The sequence below is a fragment of the Mytilus trossulus genome, chromosome 6 (genome assembly GCF_036588685.1).
Source record: "Mytilus trossulus isolate FHL-02 chromosome 6, PNRI_Mtr1.1.1.hap1, whole genome shotgun sequence".
NCBI classification, from domain to species: Eukaryota; Metazoa; Mollusca; class Bivalvia; order Mytilida; family Mytilidae; genus Mytilus; species Mytilus trossulus.
In genome coordinates this window covers 590,463-608,147 of record NC_086378.1, presented here as the reverse complement: position 1 = coordinate 608,147, position 17,685 = coordinate 590,463, and the positions used below count along the sequence as shown (strand labels likewise).

The following is a 17,685-nucleotide window of genomic DNA, read 5'->3' as shown; positions in this document are numbered from 1 at the left end:
TTTGCTAATTTTAGTCATAAATTGTAACTCACAACAATACAAAAACAGGTCCGCAATAAGTGGTGCACAGTTAGTTCCCATTGGAATTCCAATAACTTGACGATATACGGAATCTCCAAAGCGAACAAAAATGTTATCAAGTAAAAATTCAAGCCCATAAATAGTATCAAAGCATGTCCAATTGACATAGTTCTTTTGTTTATTGCTACTCAAAAATGATCTAAAAGAGTTTGAACATATGTACTCGCATTCCGACTTTTTAAATGCCCAGTTAATTAGGGATGTGAATTTTTTCTTAATAAGAATATGAGGCAAAGTGGTATATAGGGTAGAAAAATCAAAACTTTGAACAGATTCAAAATCACCAATATATGCATGCAATTTATCAAGTACTTCCAACGAGTTTTTGACACTCCAAAAGTAATTAATTCCACTATTTTCAAAAGCCTTATTTGAACAATTCATTATCATTGTACCAAGTGAACTAGTAAGTAAAACAGACAATTTAGTAGTTGAACAATGGCTAGAAGATGAAATAAATCTATATTTGTAAGGTTTTTTGTGCAGCTTTGGAAGCCAGTACATAGTTAGGACTTTCATTGTGTTTGGTTCTGCTTGTAAAGAAGTAGCTAAAAGTTTATGTTTGTAACAGATGTCGTTTTCTGAAAATGAAGTCAGTTGGAATGTTGGTGAATTCGTTATTTCCTTTTGCAGAACCTCTATATAAAATTTACGTCAAACAATAATGATATTATTAGCAGCTTTATCAGCCGGGACAAAAACAAATTCCTTAGCTAGTTCTGTTAGTTTATTTTTGATACGCGTTCTTTAAAATGTTGTATTCGAATATCAACTATCTTCATTACTGAATTAAAAAAAGAGTCCAAAGATTTTTTGTCAGCTTTTTCCCGTTTTACCCATTTTAAACAGTAGGCACGGAGTGAGTCGTGGATGATATTACGACACTCATTCCAGTTAATAGTTGACGGGTGACGATATTTAGGTCCTTTACTGAGGAATGATTTTAACTCTCGGTCGCAAACGATGTTAAGGTCTCCTGTTATAACATGGGAAATTGGGCCATAGGTGTATTCTGAATTACTGCAATTACACGACACAGGTGTATTTTCAGTGATATTGACATCTTTACACAATTGGCTATAATTAAATACATATTTTCGGGTAGATTTCTTGTAAATATAACAAATGAGAGGGAGTTCAGTATTATCAAAATATCCAGGAATTTGGTCTTTAACAGAATGGTCGTTAAAAATACCGGCAATATTTACAAAATCAAAACCTTTATTGGCATACTTTATTTTAATAAAATGTTTTTTATGATCTTCAGGGCGATCAATTTTTGGAAACAGTTAAGAATAACAGTATGCCATTATAATTTGGACAATTTCATGCTTAGGACTGTAATATGAAATTGTGTTGCAATCCTCTAAAATTTTATTTAATTTATGTTTAGGTAAAGAACAAAGCTTGGTTAACAGATAATGTCTGCCGTTGTTTTTTGAAATAGAAATTAGGTCCGAAATATTTGTATGGTTGGTCCGAAATTTTCTTTGATTGCGATTTTTTCTGCGTCCATGAGAACGATTTTTACGAACAGTTTTAGAAACTATATCCAAAATGTTAACAGAATCGGTTCTTGATATATTGCCAATTCCCATGATATTATCATTAAGACCGAGAGGGTAGACTGTCTGTAAATTTTTAATCCAATTTAATTCATTTATTTTTCGTGATCGTACAAACTTTGAATGAGATTCACCAGGCTGCTTAGTTACTACTTCTAAAGGTTGAACTGTTAAATATTTAATAGGATGACTGTGCTTCTTGAGATGTTGATAAATGATACTTTTGAAACGATACAGGTGTTCTTGCGTGCGTTTAGATAAATATCGCCCAGTTTCACCTAACGCATGCATTATATGTGTACAGGTTATTTAAAGAAAAAAATAATGTCAACAATGAAAGTGAAACTACGCTAAATCATTTGATTACTGATTTGATCTATATTAAATCATTCTTATACGGTTAAAAACAATGAGACACATAAATTTTTAATCTATAAGATAAAATCAAACAGACCTATAAAAATCCAATTGCACGTGTTGGTTTAATCTATTCATATTGTTATTTATGTTTACATCACTTATATGGTCATCTGACGTCAAATCAATAGTTAATTATATGGCGTCTGGACTAACATACACACAAAACGAACCTACATATTATCTATGCCATGCTCTGTATCCTGTTGATTTTAGACTTTTGGTAGTTTGGATAAATGTTTTACATTGTTATAAATCAAATATGAGAATTCGAGTCAAATCGGTGACCATGAATTTGACAGATAATGCCCCTTTAATATTTTATTGAAATTAAAAGAAATTGTTAAGGGGGATCACAACAATAAGCAGGAAACTATTGAGCTAAAGACCCTGTGTTGCTCACCTAGGTCTTAATGTTCATCTTCAACAATAGACACATTTTTCATTGAAACACAATAACAGGAAACTATTTAACTAAAGACCCTGTGTTGCTCACCTAGGTCTATGTTCATCTTCAACAATGGACACATTCGTCATTGAAAGACAACAACTCAAATAATTAGTAGTTTGACCATTTCAGCTATTGGAGTTGTTTGAACAAATTGTCTTGTTGATATTATTTTCATAATTATAATTTTCTCTCTATCAATCTGATGTACAGAAGTTGTCGTTTGTTTATGTAATATATACGTGTTTCTCGTTTCTCTTTTTGTTTATATAGATTAGATCATTGGTTTTCCCGTTTGAATAGTTTTACACTAGTAATTTTGGGGCCCTTTATAGCTTGTTGTTCGGTGTGAGCCAAGGCTCCGTGTTGAAGGCCGTACTTTAACCTATAATGGTTTTCTTTTTAAATTGTTATTTGGATTGAGAGTTGTCTCATTGGCACTCACACCACATCTTCCTATATCTAGCTTTTCAAGATGAAAGGCAAAAATGAAAAAAAAAAAAACTGGTCAAGGGCTAACCAGTAAAAGATGTTCAACAGTTCTAACTATAAAAACACAATAGGTCTCAACCTTCTACAAATTTCTGCCCGTCAGATTTTATCTTTTTATAGAGGTTTTTAAATAAGACATAATGGTTAATTTATAGCTTTGTGAACCATACTACAGCAGATTCCGGTTATTTGCATAGCCTATTTGTCAGACAAAATTATGAAATAAAGCGGAGTATGCTTATATCCGAAATGCCAAATGACAGAGTCAAATAACATCGATAGAATAGATCAGTAAAGGAAATCCCCGAAGAAAGATGAACGTCTGTAATCCACATACAACATACTGAATGTTGATTTATTCTAATAAAAATTATATGTCTAGTGTCATATGTGTTATTTTATTTTGTTTCTTTAAATAAAGATTTATTAAATACATAAAGTCATTTTGTTTTAGCTTTAGTTTATTTGTGTTCGGACTTTCCTTTACCTGGGATACGAAAAATAAACTGTTCTGAAAAAAGATTTGTTTCATAATGACCATAATGACAATAGATATGTAATGAATTGCCTTTGATATACAGTTGGACAGTGAAGTAACACCTCTTTAGTTTCATATATGCAAAGCAGTAATGGTTACATGTGTACATATCCGGTGAAGGGAATGGTTGTGGATTTTGACTGTCACAGAAGAAAACGTTTCGCATATATATTGATGTGTGTTTTCTCGTATAACATTGAAATATTGATAATTTAGTATTGCTGTAAATAGACATTGATCGTTTGTCGTTAAATATTTCAGACTCAAGTTAAATTTGATGCAATTTTAACGCAGCAGTTTTTCGCGCCCTTTGACTGAGTGTTGTAATTGGAAAATATCTTAATTGCGTAGGTATCACTAGCCATCGATATTATAAACATTAATAATCATCATCCATATTGCTTGAAATATTTGCTTATGCATTTTAGTACCTGCTTTTAACATTTGACACTTAACTTTCTGTGTATTCTCACCTAGATTCAATATTATTGTCTGCTTCATTGTTGCTGTGTAATAACCGTATATTATCATCTCTCTCTCTCTCTCTCTCTCTCTCTCTATATATATATAATATATTTGGTGTCACGATATCACAGTAGCATGGGTTCGAATCCCGGCGAGGGAAGACCCAAACAATTTGCGAAAGCAAATTTACAGATCTAACATTGTTGGGTTGATGTTTAGACGAGTTGTATATACATTATGTACACAGCCATGTATCACCATCATTGATGGCGATCCGATGGATACATCTGTTGTAGGGTTGTCACTGACTCAGACGTACTTATGAATATAATTATTTTCTGTGACTGTATCTTACATTAATTTGTAGGATCCTTTACTATAGATAATTTAGCTGATCTGTAACAATAACATCTTCATGCCTTATATATCATGTACTGTAGTACGCCGCTAGATTAAAACTGACGTGGAAAGGTAACATATGGCCACCGAAAGCTCTTTTTTTGAGAGCCCAGGTGGTCGTGTGGTCTAGCGGGACGGCTGCAGTGCAGGCGATTTGGTGTCACGATATCACAGTAGCATGGGTTCGAATCCCGGCGAGGGAAGACCCAAACAATTTGCGAAAGCAAATTTACAGATCTAACATTGTTGGGTTGATGTTTAGACGAGTTGTATATATATATATATATATATATACGAGTCTAAATTGAAAACTACGTTCAAACCTATGATTGCGTTGGATAAAAACCGCAATTTTTATACGTGTGCATGTTAAAAAAATTTCGTTGTAGAAGGGTCTAAAAACAGCACAAACAACATTTTCCAAAAGACCAAAAAAGTGAAAAAGTGTATTTAAACAAAACGCATTTGACTAACAGGTCGAACAACTGATGTTCTTTAACCCTGCTGACTGCCATTGGCGATTGCCAAATAAAATTGATCACAAGATGTAACAAAATGGATCTAAATAAATTTAATACTAAACAGAAAAACTTTTTAAACTTGTGGCCGCGATGTTATGCCACAAACATACGGTGTCAATATATTTTAGTACACCAGATCCGGATTTCGACAATAGATGTCTCTTCAGTGATGTTAGGGATCGAAACGGTATTTGGAAGGCCATATAAAGAGTATCCTCATTTTTAGAAAAAGTACCCTCATGTTTTAGATAAACTCTTGAATTTAAAGAGTCAATATAGGATGAACGGATCATATAAACCGGAGGGGAAATATGATACAAAGCCCAAACAAAAAATATAAACGAGTCTAAATTGATTGATTGATTGATTGTTGGTTGCTTAACGTCCAGTGGCAAATATTTCATGCATATTCAGGACGAGAACAAGTTCACAATAAATACAATAGGTAGGTTGATACAATAGAGGCCATCTGGGATGATGGTCGGAGAAATTTGGACTGCCACCGGAAAAGGAGGGTATATTGGATAGGGACAGAAATTTTGCCTTGCTACAGGCCACCTACGGACCCCTCAAAGAGTTGTTGCAAGGGTTCTTAACGTGCAAAGAGCGTGGCACTCTCTTTACACGAGGCATCGGATTTAACGTCCCCCTTCTGACCGGACGTGACTGCGAACTTGATACATCCCGTACAGCCAAACGGACGCCCCACTTCGGCAAGCGTTTTACTGCCGGTCGGGAGAAGACCAAGTGACCATATTTCTAAACCCCAGTCACCCTTGGGGATGAGTCTAAATTGAAAACTACGTTCAAACCTATGATTGCGTTGGATAAAAACCGCAATTTTTATACGTGTGCATGTTAAAAAAATTTCGTTGTAGAAGGGTCTAAAAACAGCACAAACAACATTTTCCAAAAGACCAAAAAAGTGAAAAAGTGTATTTAAACAAAACGCATTTGACTAACAGGTCGAACAACTGATGTTCTTTAACCCTGCTGACTGCCATTGGCGATTGCCAAATAAAATTGATCACAAGATGTAACAAAATGGATCTAAATAAATTTAATACTAAACAGAAAAACTTTTTAAACTTGTGGCCGCGATGTTATGCCACAAACATACGGTGTCAATATATTTTAGTACACCAGATCCGGATTTCGACAATAGATGTCTCTTCAGTGATGTTAGGGATCGAAACGGTATTTGGAAGGCCATATAAAGAGTATCCTCATTTTTAGAAAAAGTACCCTCATGTTTTAGATAAACTCTTGAATTTAAAGAGTCAATATAGGATGAACGGATCATATAAACCGGAGGGGAAATATGATACAAAGCCCAAACAAAAAATATAAACGAGTCTAAATTGAAAACTACGTTCAAACCTATGATTGCGTTGGATAAAAACCGCAATTTTTATACGTGTGCATGTTAAAAAAATTTCGTTGTAGAAGGGTCTAAAAACAGCACAAACAACATTTTCCAAAAGACCAAAAAAGTGAAAAAGTGTATTTAAACAAAACGCATTTGACTAACAGGTCGAACAACTGATGTTCTTTAACCCTGCTGACTGCCATTGGCGATTGCCAAATAAAATTGATCACAAGATGTAACAAAATGGATCTAAATAAATTTAATACTAAACAGAAAACTTTTTAAACTTGTGGCCGCGATGTTATGCCACAAACATACGGTGTCAATATATTTTAGTACACCAGATCCGGATTTCGACAATAGATGTCTCTTCAGTGATGTTAGGGATCGAAACGGTATTTGGAAGGCCATATAAAGAGTATCCTCATTTTTAGAAAAAGTACCCTCATTTTTTAGATAAACTCTTGAATTTAAAGAGTCAATATAGGATGAACGGATCATATAAACCGGAGGGGAAATATGATACAAAGCCCAAACAAAAAATATAAACGAGTCTAAATTGAAAACTACGTTCAAACCTATGATTGCGTTGGATAAAAACCGCAATTTTTATACGTGTGCATGTTAAAAAAATTTCGTTGTAGAAGGGTCTAAAAACAGCACAAACAACATTTTCCAAAAGACCAAAAAAGTGAAAAAGTGTATTTAAACAAAACGCATTTGACTAACAGGTCGAACAACTGATGTTCTTTAACCCTGCTGACTGCCATTGGCGATTGCCAAATAAAATTGATCACAAGATGTAACAAAATGGATCTAAATAAATTTAATACTAAACAGAAAAACTTTTTAAACTTGTGGCCGCGATGTTATGCCACAAACATACGGTGTCAATATATTTTAGTACACCAGATCCGGATTTCGACAATAGATGTCTCTTCAGTGATGTTAGGGATCGAAACGGTATTTGGAAGGCCATATAAAGAGTATCCTCATTTTTAGAAAAAGTACCCTCATGTTTTAGATAAACTCTTGAATTTAAAGAGTCAATATAGGATGAACGGATCATATAAACCGGAGGGGAAATATGATACAAAGCCCAAACAAAAAATATAAACGAGTCTAAATTGAAAACTACGTTCAAACCTATGATTGCGTTGGATAAAAACCGCAATTTTTATACGTGTGCATGTTAAAAAAATTTCGTTGTAGAAGGGTCTAAAAACAGCACAAACAACATTTTCCAAAAGACCAAAAAAGTGAAAAAGTGTATTTAAACAAAACGCATTTGACTAACAGGTCGAACAACTGATGTTCTTTAACCCTGCTGACTGCCATTGGCGATTGCCAAATAAAATTGATCACAAGATGTAACAAAATGGATCTAAATAAATTTAATACTAAACAGAAAACTTTTTAAACTTGTGGCCGCGATGTTATGCCACAAACATACGGTGTCAATATATTTTAGTACACCAGATCCGGATTTCGACAATAGATGTCTCTTCAGTGATGTTAGGGATCGAAACGGTATTTGGAAGGCCATATAAAGAGTATCCTCATTTTTAGAAAAAGTACCCTCATTTTTTAGATAAACTCTTGAATTTAAAGAGTCAATATAGGATGAACGGATCATATAAACCGGAGGGGAAATATGATACAAAGCCCAAACAAAAAATATAAACGAGTCTAAATTGAAAACTACGTTCAAACCTATGATTGCGTTGGATAAAAACCGCAATTTTTATACGTGTGCATGTTAAAAAAATTTCGTTGTAGAAGGGTCTAAAAACAGCACAAACAACATTTTCCAAAAGACCAAAAAAGTGAAAAAGTGTATTTAAACAAAACGCATTTGACTAACAGGTCGAACAACTGATGTTCTTTAACCCTGCTGACTGCCATTGGCGATTGCCAAATAAAATTGATCACAAGATGTAACAAAATGGATCTAAATAAATTTAATACTAAACAGAAAAACTTTTTAAACTTGTGGCCGCGATGTTATGCCACAAACATACGGTGTCAATATATTTTAGTACACCAGATCCGGATTTCGACAATAGATGTCTCTTCAGTGATGTTAGGGATCGAAACGGTATTTGGAAGGCCATATAAAGAGTATCCTCATTTTTAGAAAAAGTACCCTCATTTTTTAGATAAACTCTTGAATTTAAAGAGTCAATATAGGATGAACGGATCATATAAACCGGAGGGGAAATATGATACAAAGCCCAAACAAAAAATATAAACGAGTCTAAATTGAAAACTACGTTCAAACCTATGATTGCGTTGGATAAAAACCGCAATTTTTATACGTGTGCATGTTAAACAAATTTCGTTGTAGAAGGGTCTAAAAACAGCACAAACAACATTTTCCAAAAGACCAAAAAAGTGAAAAAGTGTATTTAAACAAAACGCATTTGACTAACAGCTATATATATATAACACTATATATATAACAGCTCAATTAATCTCATATATGACTGAGAATAAACTCAGAAAATACTTAAGGAAGTCATTGAGTCCAGTGTTATGTATCTGTATTGTATGGTCGTATGTGTTTTGTAGTTTAGTCGTGAGAGTTGTGTCCCTTTGTATGATGCTGAAGCATATTTGTCATGTGATGCTATCTGTCTCTTTGAAATAAACGTGCTATGGAAATAAATGTGTTTTTATTGCTCTTAAGCAAATATATTTTTAGCGGCATGGGGAGGCAAGTATATGTCCCCCCATGTACGTAATACCAGAGAAGGGGGTAAAATTTCGTACCCCAGTGGTATTGTCAGACAGTAAAGGCATATACCTTAGAAACCAGATAAATACATCTGAAATAGACCACATAAGGTGGTGGGTCAAAAGAGGAGCAAAATCAGCTGAGAGGGTAGCTTGGCTACGAGACCATATTAGAGTTAATATTCATCATCTTGGCCCCATTCACTTATATGTTTGGCTAGGTACTTGTGACCTCACATCGATAAAAGACAACAAGGGCAGGATTTCTCTATCCTCTTATAACAATACCACCGTTGAAAATATTGTCTATCAATATAAACAGATAATAGATATGATCTCTGAATACTCCTCATCTAGAGTCACCTTCTTGAGCATTCCTAAATACAGCATCTCGCTCTGGAACCAACATAAAAAAACACAGAGATCCTGCAATCTTCAACGATCAGGACATTGATCTCCGCCATCAAATTAATAATCTAAACGTTGAAATAAAAGATCTCAATACATCTCTTCATTCTGTCTCTCCCAATTTCAACTTGGATATTCTTCACAATCCAGCAGACTAACTCGTCGTAATTCAGGCTCAACTCCAAGATTTCATTATAATTTAGATCTTTACCGAGACGGAATTCATCCTGATAGGCTATTATCCAAAGTTTGGCTTAAAAAATTAAAAATTCAAATGTGTAAGGACTGCTGGACTGGAATTTAGATAACAGGCAACTATATTTTATTGTACATTGGTATGAGTGGGAACCTCCACTCTAAACCATTCCTACTGTATAATACAAGACACTGCATGTTATGAGTGGGAACCTCCACTCTACACCATTCATACTTCATGGAAAAGATTAGAGTGACCTTTAATGTACATAAATATATATAATTCTAAATCTTCCATTCTAAAGTGAAGGTACCCTGATCAATCATTTTAGTGTATTTTATCCAATGATTTTACCTGTATTGAAGTTGAACTAATTTTCAACAGATACATGCCTAAATTTTATTGAATTCGTAAAAATATCTTATCTTCCTGGATATTTTATCTGTGCTTTGAGGATCGATTGCTTTTAGAATACTGTACTATAAAATCTACACCAGGTCTATGGTATGAGTGGGAACCTCCACTCTACACCATTACTTCTGCTTATTGAAATAGCAAGCTAGCACAATTTGAATCGATAAAGGTTTTATTTGATATATGCTCGCTGCATTGCAGAGCAGGCACTAGCACTTGAAGAAAGTTCACCTAAAAGGGAATAATTTGGTACGAGTGGGAACCTCCACTCCACACCATTAAACCAGTCATTCATTACTCATCATCACCATTTCAGCTTAGTTGGTAATAGCGACATATTAGGTACGAGTGGTAACCTCCACTCCACACCATCTTGAAACAACATTTTATATACGCTCATTGCATTCATCTGTACCCTCATTATACCGTCTAGCATTCAATATCAGTATAATCATTAATAGCGACTTATTTGGTACGAGTGGGAACCTCCACTCCACACCATCCTAAAACAGTATTATATACGTGCCCACTGCATTCTTTAGTACTCACATCATACCGTCAATATCAGCATAATCAGAAACAGCAACTACATTGGTACGAGTGGGAACGTCCACTCCACACCATCATAAACCAACATTTTTATTCTCTCCCTGCCTTCTCCAGTAAATCTTACAGTCTCATCATAACATTTGATCTCAGCTTAGTTATAATACCGATTTATTTGGTACGAGTGGGAACCTCCACTCCACACCATCCTAAAACGTGATTTTATAATAGTGTCGTATTGTATTGTCAAACCAGCAATTTCAGCATAGTTAGTATTAATCTGATACGAGTGGGAACCTCCACTCCACACCATCTTGATCTTAAAACAACACCATATATTTGCTCATTGCATTCTTCAGTACTCTCATCATATCGTCAATATCAGCATTATTAGAAATAGCGATTTATCTGGTACGAGTGGGAACCTCCACTCCACACCATCTTAAACCAACATTTTACACCTGCTCATTGTCCTCCTTAGTAGTCTCTCATCGTCTCATCAAACTTGGATTATTAGCATAACCAGAAACATTGACTTAATTGGTACGAGTAGGAACCTCCACTCCACACCATTTATAACCAGCATTTTATACTTCCGTAAAGCATTTTCTATAAATTCTTTCTTTCATAATTTTCACAAATATTGATTATCAGCATAACCAGTAATACTGACGTATTTGGTAAGAGTGGGAACCTCCACTCCACACCATTTATAAGGAGCATTTAAACTTCCGTACTGCATTCTCTAGTATTCTTTCATCGTCTCACCTAACATTGATTTTAGCATAAGCAGAAATAGTGGCTTTAATACTTGGGAACCTCCACTACACACCATTCTTAAATAACTACATCATAACTGGAAATAGCAACCTTTTTGGTACGAGTGGGAACCTCCACTCCACACCATAAAACAGAGTAAAATGGAAGAAAATAGAGTATTAAGATCAACAAGGGATAGGATACCTGCCAAGGTTTTCACACCATCTAAGGCCAATGTAACAGTTAAAAATTATGTCCTTAAGGAGAAAAAAGTTGTGAAAAAAACTCATTGATGCAACAGACAGAGACATTGATGTACATTGCGAATATAAGCATGGTAACATTGTGTTAGAATTTACACCAGCTGCATATTTACATTTTGCTAATTGTATTCAAGCTGACATTTCTCAAATCATGCAATGGTTGATGTCAAAAATTTTGAACGGAAAGATAAAGCAGGGAAAATAGTTGAAACCTCTTTGTCAGTTCTTAAAAAAGAAAACACCAAATTTCAGCTTTACAGAATTAACATGTACAATTCTACAATGCGAGTAGAAGTGAATGGAAAATCACATATGCTACTCATTGATGAACTAAAAACCATGGCAAACCTGATGCAAATCTACATATCAGCAGCTGAACAGTGAAATTCGTAAAGCTTATCTTAAACTTGTAAATAATACTGTATCTCACCAAAACCTACTACAACCGACATATCAGCACTTTCTATAAAAGTAGTTGATATCTGTCCAAAATGTAATAGAAATTGTCTGAGTAAATGTATTGAATGCTCTGTAATGGAAAACACTGGGTCCACTTCAAGTGTGAAAAGCTGAATAAGGAACAAATAAAGGTAATGTGTCATCAAATGTGATCAGTTCTACCAGCCTACCCCCTCCTACTAGTGGCAAGAGTGTAACATCAGATGGTGTTGGTGAAACTCAGTCTGTACAAAAGAGCAAGCAGATCAATTACCCATCTGTTACTTTGGCGGCATCAATACTATCTGAGAGAGGGGAACATTAGATCTGAAAATATGATTGAAAACTAGAATCCAGCAATCAACTCTGATAATCAAAACCAGACTAGAAATATAGAACCGGTCATAATTAACCCATCTAAATCAATACACAAAGCCACTGATATTATATCATTAGAACAATTGCCAGTAAAACAAACCAAAATAGGAGAAACAACAACAAATCTAAAGGAAAAAGAACTAAGACAAAAGGAACTCCGTTTGAAGAAATGGGAAGAGGAGTTGAAACAACAAAGTGCCACAAACTCACAAAATTCAAATGAAAATGCTAAACTTCAAGCATATATCATATATTTAGAAGCTAAGATTAAGGAACTAGAGAATAGCAATAGAATTCTTAGAATCAAAGTAGCTGGAAATGTAGACAGTGGACCAACAAATGTTACAAATAGAGATATTCCAATCCCAGACATGCCGAAACGACATACAGAGCATATTGTAGAAGGATTTCCAATGCACACTGAAACTCAACACCTGCAATCCAAAATACAAAGTATGGAAAACATCTATAACCGTAATAGAAGAGTATCTGATCTCGAATTCAACTCCCTTAAGCAAAGACTAGATGCACTAGAAGTGTCAAAACAACATTGGCCATCTCATCAAAGCACTGGTAATCATCAATATCATGAATATCAGAACTTAAATCCTGGACATCGCATGAATGAGTATCAGAGTCATATACCAAATCCCCATGTAAACAGGTACCAAAACTACACACCTGCTCCTCAGGCAAATGGATACCAGAACCATGTCCCAGGTCTTCAAGTAAATTGATACCAGAATCATATTTCAAATCCAAATAGTAATGGGTATCAGAAATATGTACATCAGGTCCATAACCATTTCCCAAGACCAAATGCTGATACTGGTAATAACTCTAATAAAATACCTTATCCACCGTCATATGGGTACCATAATCTTAAACCCGGTATGCATATGGGCAATGGACAGCTGACACCCAATGTATTAATTAATGAGTCGCACCAACAGGGACAATTACCTCAAATGTTGAACACGCCACATATGCATAACCACAATAATAAGACCTATCCATGGAATTTACCACCACCCTGTTACATGAAAATGCAACCAAAGTCTGCCACACAGTCTGATCTGGAAATAAGGCATGAACAGATAACACCAGCAATGGAATTTAACAAAAGCTCAATGAAAAATCTGGTAACAGGCTCCCCTCTTCAAATAAGCTGTATCCTGTCTAACAACCCTCCAATCGATCCACAACCTTTAAATGATGCAGGACATTCTAGTGTGGTTACGCAAGATTAAGATTACACAACAGTAGAAATTGAAGACAAAATCATACATCATAATCAAATCACTTCAGAAGATTCAGAGAATAGCCAGGGATTGAGATTAGTGTCAGATCAACCTGTGGTATCCACCCCTCCTATGACCCCTGTTGCTGACAAAGAACCATTGCTATTCACAGGAAATGATAACCAGGAGGAGCATTTTTTAGGGGTAACAAAGCCTCAGAAGGACCTAGGATAGACCCTGAACCACTACAAGCATTTGGCATTGTTTCTTTCAACTGTAAAAATGTGCGTAATAGCATGGACTGTATTAAAGATATATTATTTAACGAAAATTCCAAAATCGTTTGTTTACAAGAACATTGGCTTTTTAATTTTGAGAAAAATAGCCTTGATGAATTGTTTCCAGAGTGTGAGTGGACAGCTAAATCAGTAGATGAGCTCAACCCCATTGGACCTACGCAGCGACCACGTGGATACGGTGGAGTTGCCATACTCTGGAGAGAAGACATCAATCATTTAATTGAGAGACTTGAGGAGGGCAATGAGAGAATTGTTTGTGTCAAAGTAAATGTGTCACCTAAACCGTATATCCTAATGTGTGTATACATGCCATGCAGGGGTTCCCAGTATGTTAACTCCGAGTTCAATGATATACTTGATCAATTAAGAGAAATAATTAATAAGTACTACCCAAAATATCAATTTGTCTTGTGTGGTGACTGAGACATGAGACATGAGACAAATCTTACCTACAATGAGACTGATGTTACCTTTATACATCCTAATGGTCAAGAAGTCTCCACAATTGACTACATCTTCAGGAGCAAGGAAATAGATGCAGATCTGAATCTCACAAAACGCCTAGATATGTTGCCTGCAAATACCTCAGATCACCACCCCATTTATACTACTATACAATGCCACTTTGAATCAAAAATTAAGATAGTAGAGAAGAATCAGTATCCATCAAAAGTAAATTGGTCCAAAATAGACTTGGAAAAGTATCAAACAGAAATTACCAATAAAATTAATGAGCTGGAAGCCAAAGAAAAAAATATTGATGTTAAAGATCTCATCGATGCTTTAACTGTAGTCCAAGCGAAATTTTCGAAAAAGTCTAAACCTCATAAACAAAAAAATACTCACATCTGGAACGATGAGATAGCTCTTGCACTGTTGAATAACAATAAAGCTTTATTTAACTGGAAAGAAGATGGTAAACCAAAATCAGGTAAAAGTGCAACTCTTAGAAAAAACTCTAGATCTGAACTTCGTAGAGCAAGACGGCATGACAGAGGGATGAGAAGAATGCCAAAATTATGAATACACGGTCCGGAGACACCAAATCATTTTATAAGTTAATAAATAATCAGCGCAAGCAAGGATCTAAACTTATAGTACAAGGAAAAATATATGACAATACAGCAGAAGAAATAATAAAGGGGTGGAATGAACATTTTTCTAACCTGGCTACTCCTGCTGCCACTCCTGAGGCTGACCATACCAACAGGGAGGCAGACATCGATGTCATCATGGAATCTTGTCTTGACCACTCAATCCGAATTTCCTTTTCAGTTTTAGAGTTCCAGAAGGCTATCAACAAATTAAATAAAAACAAATCTCCGGACATTTATGGAATAACTGCAGAACATTTCATCCATGGTGGACCCGACCTGACTGATGCATTGAAAAAGATAATTAACAACATCTGTATATCACGCATTATCCCAAATTACATCCAGATGGGAGTTTTATCACCAATTTTCAAAAAGAAAGGTTTGCCAACTGATCCGAAAAACTACAGAGGAATTACTGAGTTCTTCCTGTTATTGGTAAAATTCTAGAGATACTCCTTAAGGAACACCTGTGGCAAATAATCGCTGCCATCCAAAACCAATTTCAGAGAGGATTCATGTCTACAATATCATCATTATTTTGCGCTCTTCTACTTAATGAAGTCATTATCGATGCAGTATACAGAACAACCCCTTTATATGTAGCATTGCTCGATGCAAAATCTGCTTTTGACGTCGTAAACCATAGTAGTTTATATAGGAAGTTATACCTAGCAGAAATTTCCGGTTCATTATGGCTGCTCTTGCATGATCTAAGTGTTGGTGCGCAGGCATCAGTTCGATGGGAAAATCTGGTCTCTGAACCATTAGATATTAAGCAGGGAGTTAGGCAGGGAGGAATACTAAGCACAGAATCAAATAAACTTCATATAAATGATGTTCTAAACCAAGTAGAAGACAGTGCACTGGGTTCCTATATTGGACACATTCACTGTCCTATTCCAACCTGTGCAGATGATGTTACTCTGGTAGTGAATGACCCTACCAATATGCAAACCCTTTTGTCGACTGTGGAGAATTACAGTCGACAGGACAAGTATTCATTACAGCCTACAAAATGTAAAATTATTAAAACTGGGAAACCAAAAATAGAGGATAATTTTAACTTCATATTAAATGATACACTCATTCAAAATGTTGAAACAGCTGTACATTTAGGAATAACTCATAGTAATAACCCACTGCAAACCATTCCTATCCATATCCAGGAAAACATCAACAAAGCAAGGAGAACAATGTACAGCCTGATGGGTACTGGCATGCATGGCAAGAATGGTCTTAATTCCGTAGCATGCCTGCAATTATTCCAAGTTCACGTGTTGCCAGTTCTCATCTATGGCTTAGAAATACTATTACCAAACTCTACTCAAATTGAACCAATTGAAGTCTTCTATCGGAAAAGTATCAAACAAATTTTATCAATCCCAAATAACACAACAGACATGGCCGTATATATACTGTCGGGTACCATTCCAGTAATCAGTAAGACGCATAAACTAGCTTTGGGAACCTTTGCAAATATTTCAAGACAGGAGAACTCTATAGAAAGACAAGTTGCAGAAAGACAAATTCTTATCTCAACTGCTGCAAAGGACAGTTGGTTCACAAAAATTAGATCTTTATAAATTAAATACAGCCTACCATCAATTTCTAACATTGTAGATGAACCCCCCTCAAAATTAAAATGGAAAAACCTTATCAGGAAAGCGATAGACACCTACTGGGTTGATAATGTGGTGACCATGTCTGTCTACTACAAGAGTATTTCATATATTTCTTACAGCTTATTATGATACTGGTCATCTTCAAAATGCTCTGGCAAGTATCCAGACTTCTGCAAAAGACATCCAACGTATCCCCATCAATCTACGACTCCTTACAGGAACATATATTCTCCAAAGTAACAGGGCAGCTTTTAACCAGATTGTCATCAACCCAACATGTCTTTTGTGTGAGGAGGACTCTGAATCATTATTTCATTTCATTCATTCATGTCCTGCTTTAGCTTCTGCTAGAAATCACCACATGCTTGAACTTTCGCACATTCTTAAAAATAGCGAGCTCTGCGTTAAATGTAGATCATTAGAAAAGCTAGAGATTAGTACACAACTAATATTGGATGCTAGTGCCTTGCTCTGTAATTGTCAATGTAAATGTGGATGTACAGACTTTCTTCATCTTGTAGAGTACATTAGTAGAAAACTTTGCTTTGCGTTGCATATTAGACGTAATACACTATTATTAACATTACCGACGAATAAAAAGAAAGGGTTATTTGCAACCACTCAGTCAAAGGCGTGATTATTTAAAGTCTAAATTATTTTGTTTTAGATTTTAAAAAGTGTGAGAAACATTTGTAAGTGTTATATACACCAACTTAATCTACTCTGAAACCAGAGGTGTGCCTTTCAAGGCAGGATATTCATACAAGACAAGACAAGACAATGGGGGCCCTGTACGGATTATTTGCTGGAAACAAGTGTTGAAAGTGAGAAAATATAATAATTAAAAGTGAATGCTCTTTTCATAAAATATTAAAAATTAATGATTGATGTATAAAATTCTTAAACCATATATAAATGCCCTATAATATTTAACATTAATACAGATCAACCAAGCCCAATTACTAGAGTTCACACATTGGTTATGATCGGGAG

At 35.1% G+C, this 17,685-nt stretch overlaps 1 protein-coding gene across 1 annotated transcript in view; it reads right to left on the bottom strand.

Annotated features, from left to right (window-relative positions):
• LOC134720547 (MAM and LDL-receptor class A domain-containing protein 1-like) overlaps positions 1–17,685 on the bottom strand; it is a 211,211-nt gene that overhangs the window by 106,439 nt on the left and 87,087 nt on the right. The gene's annotated exons all lie outside the window — the stretch shown is intronic.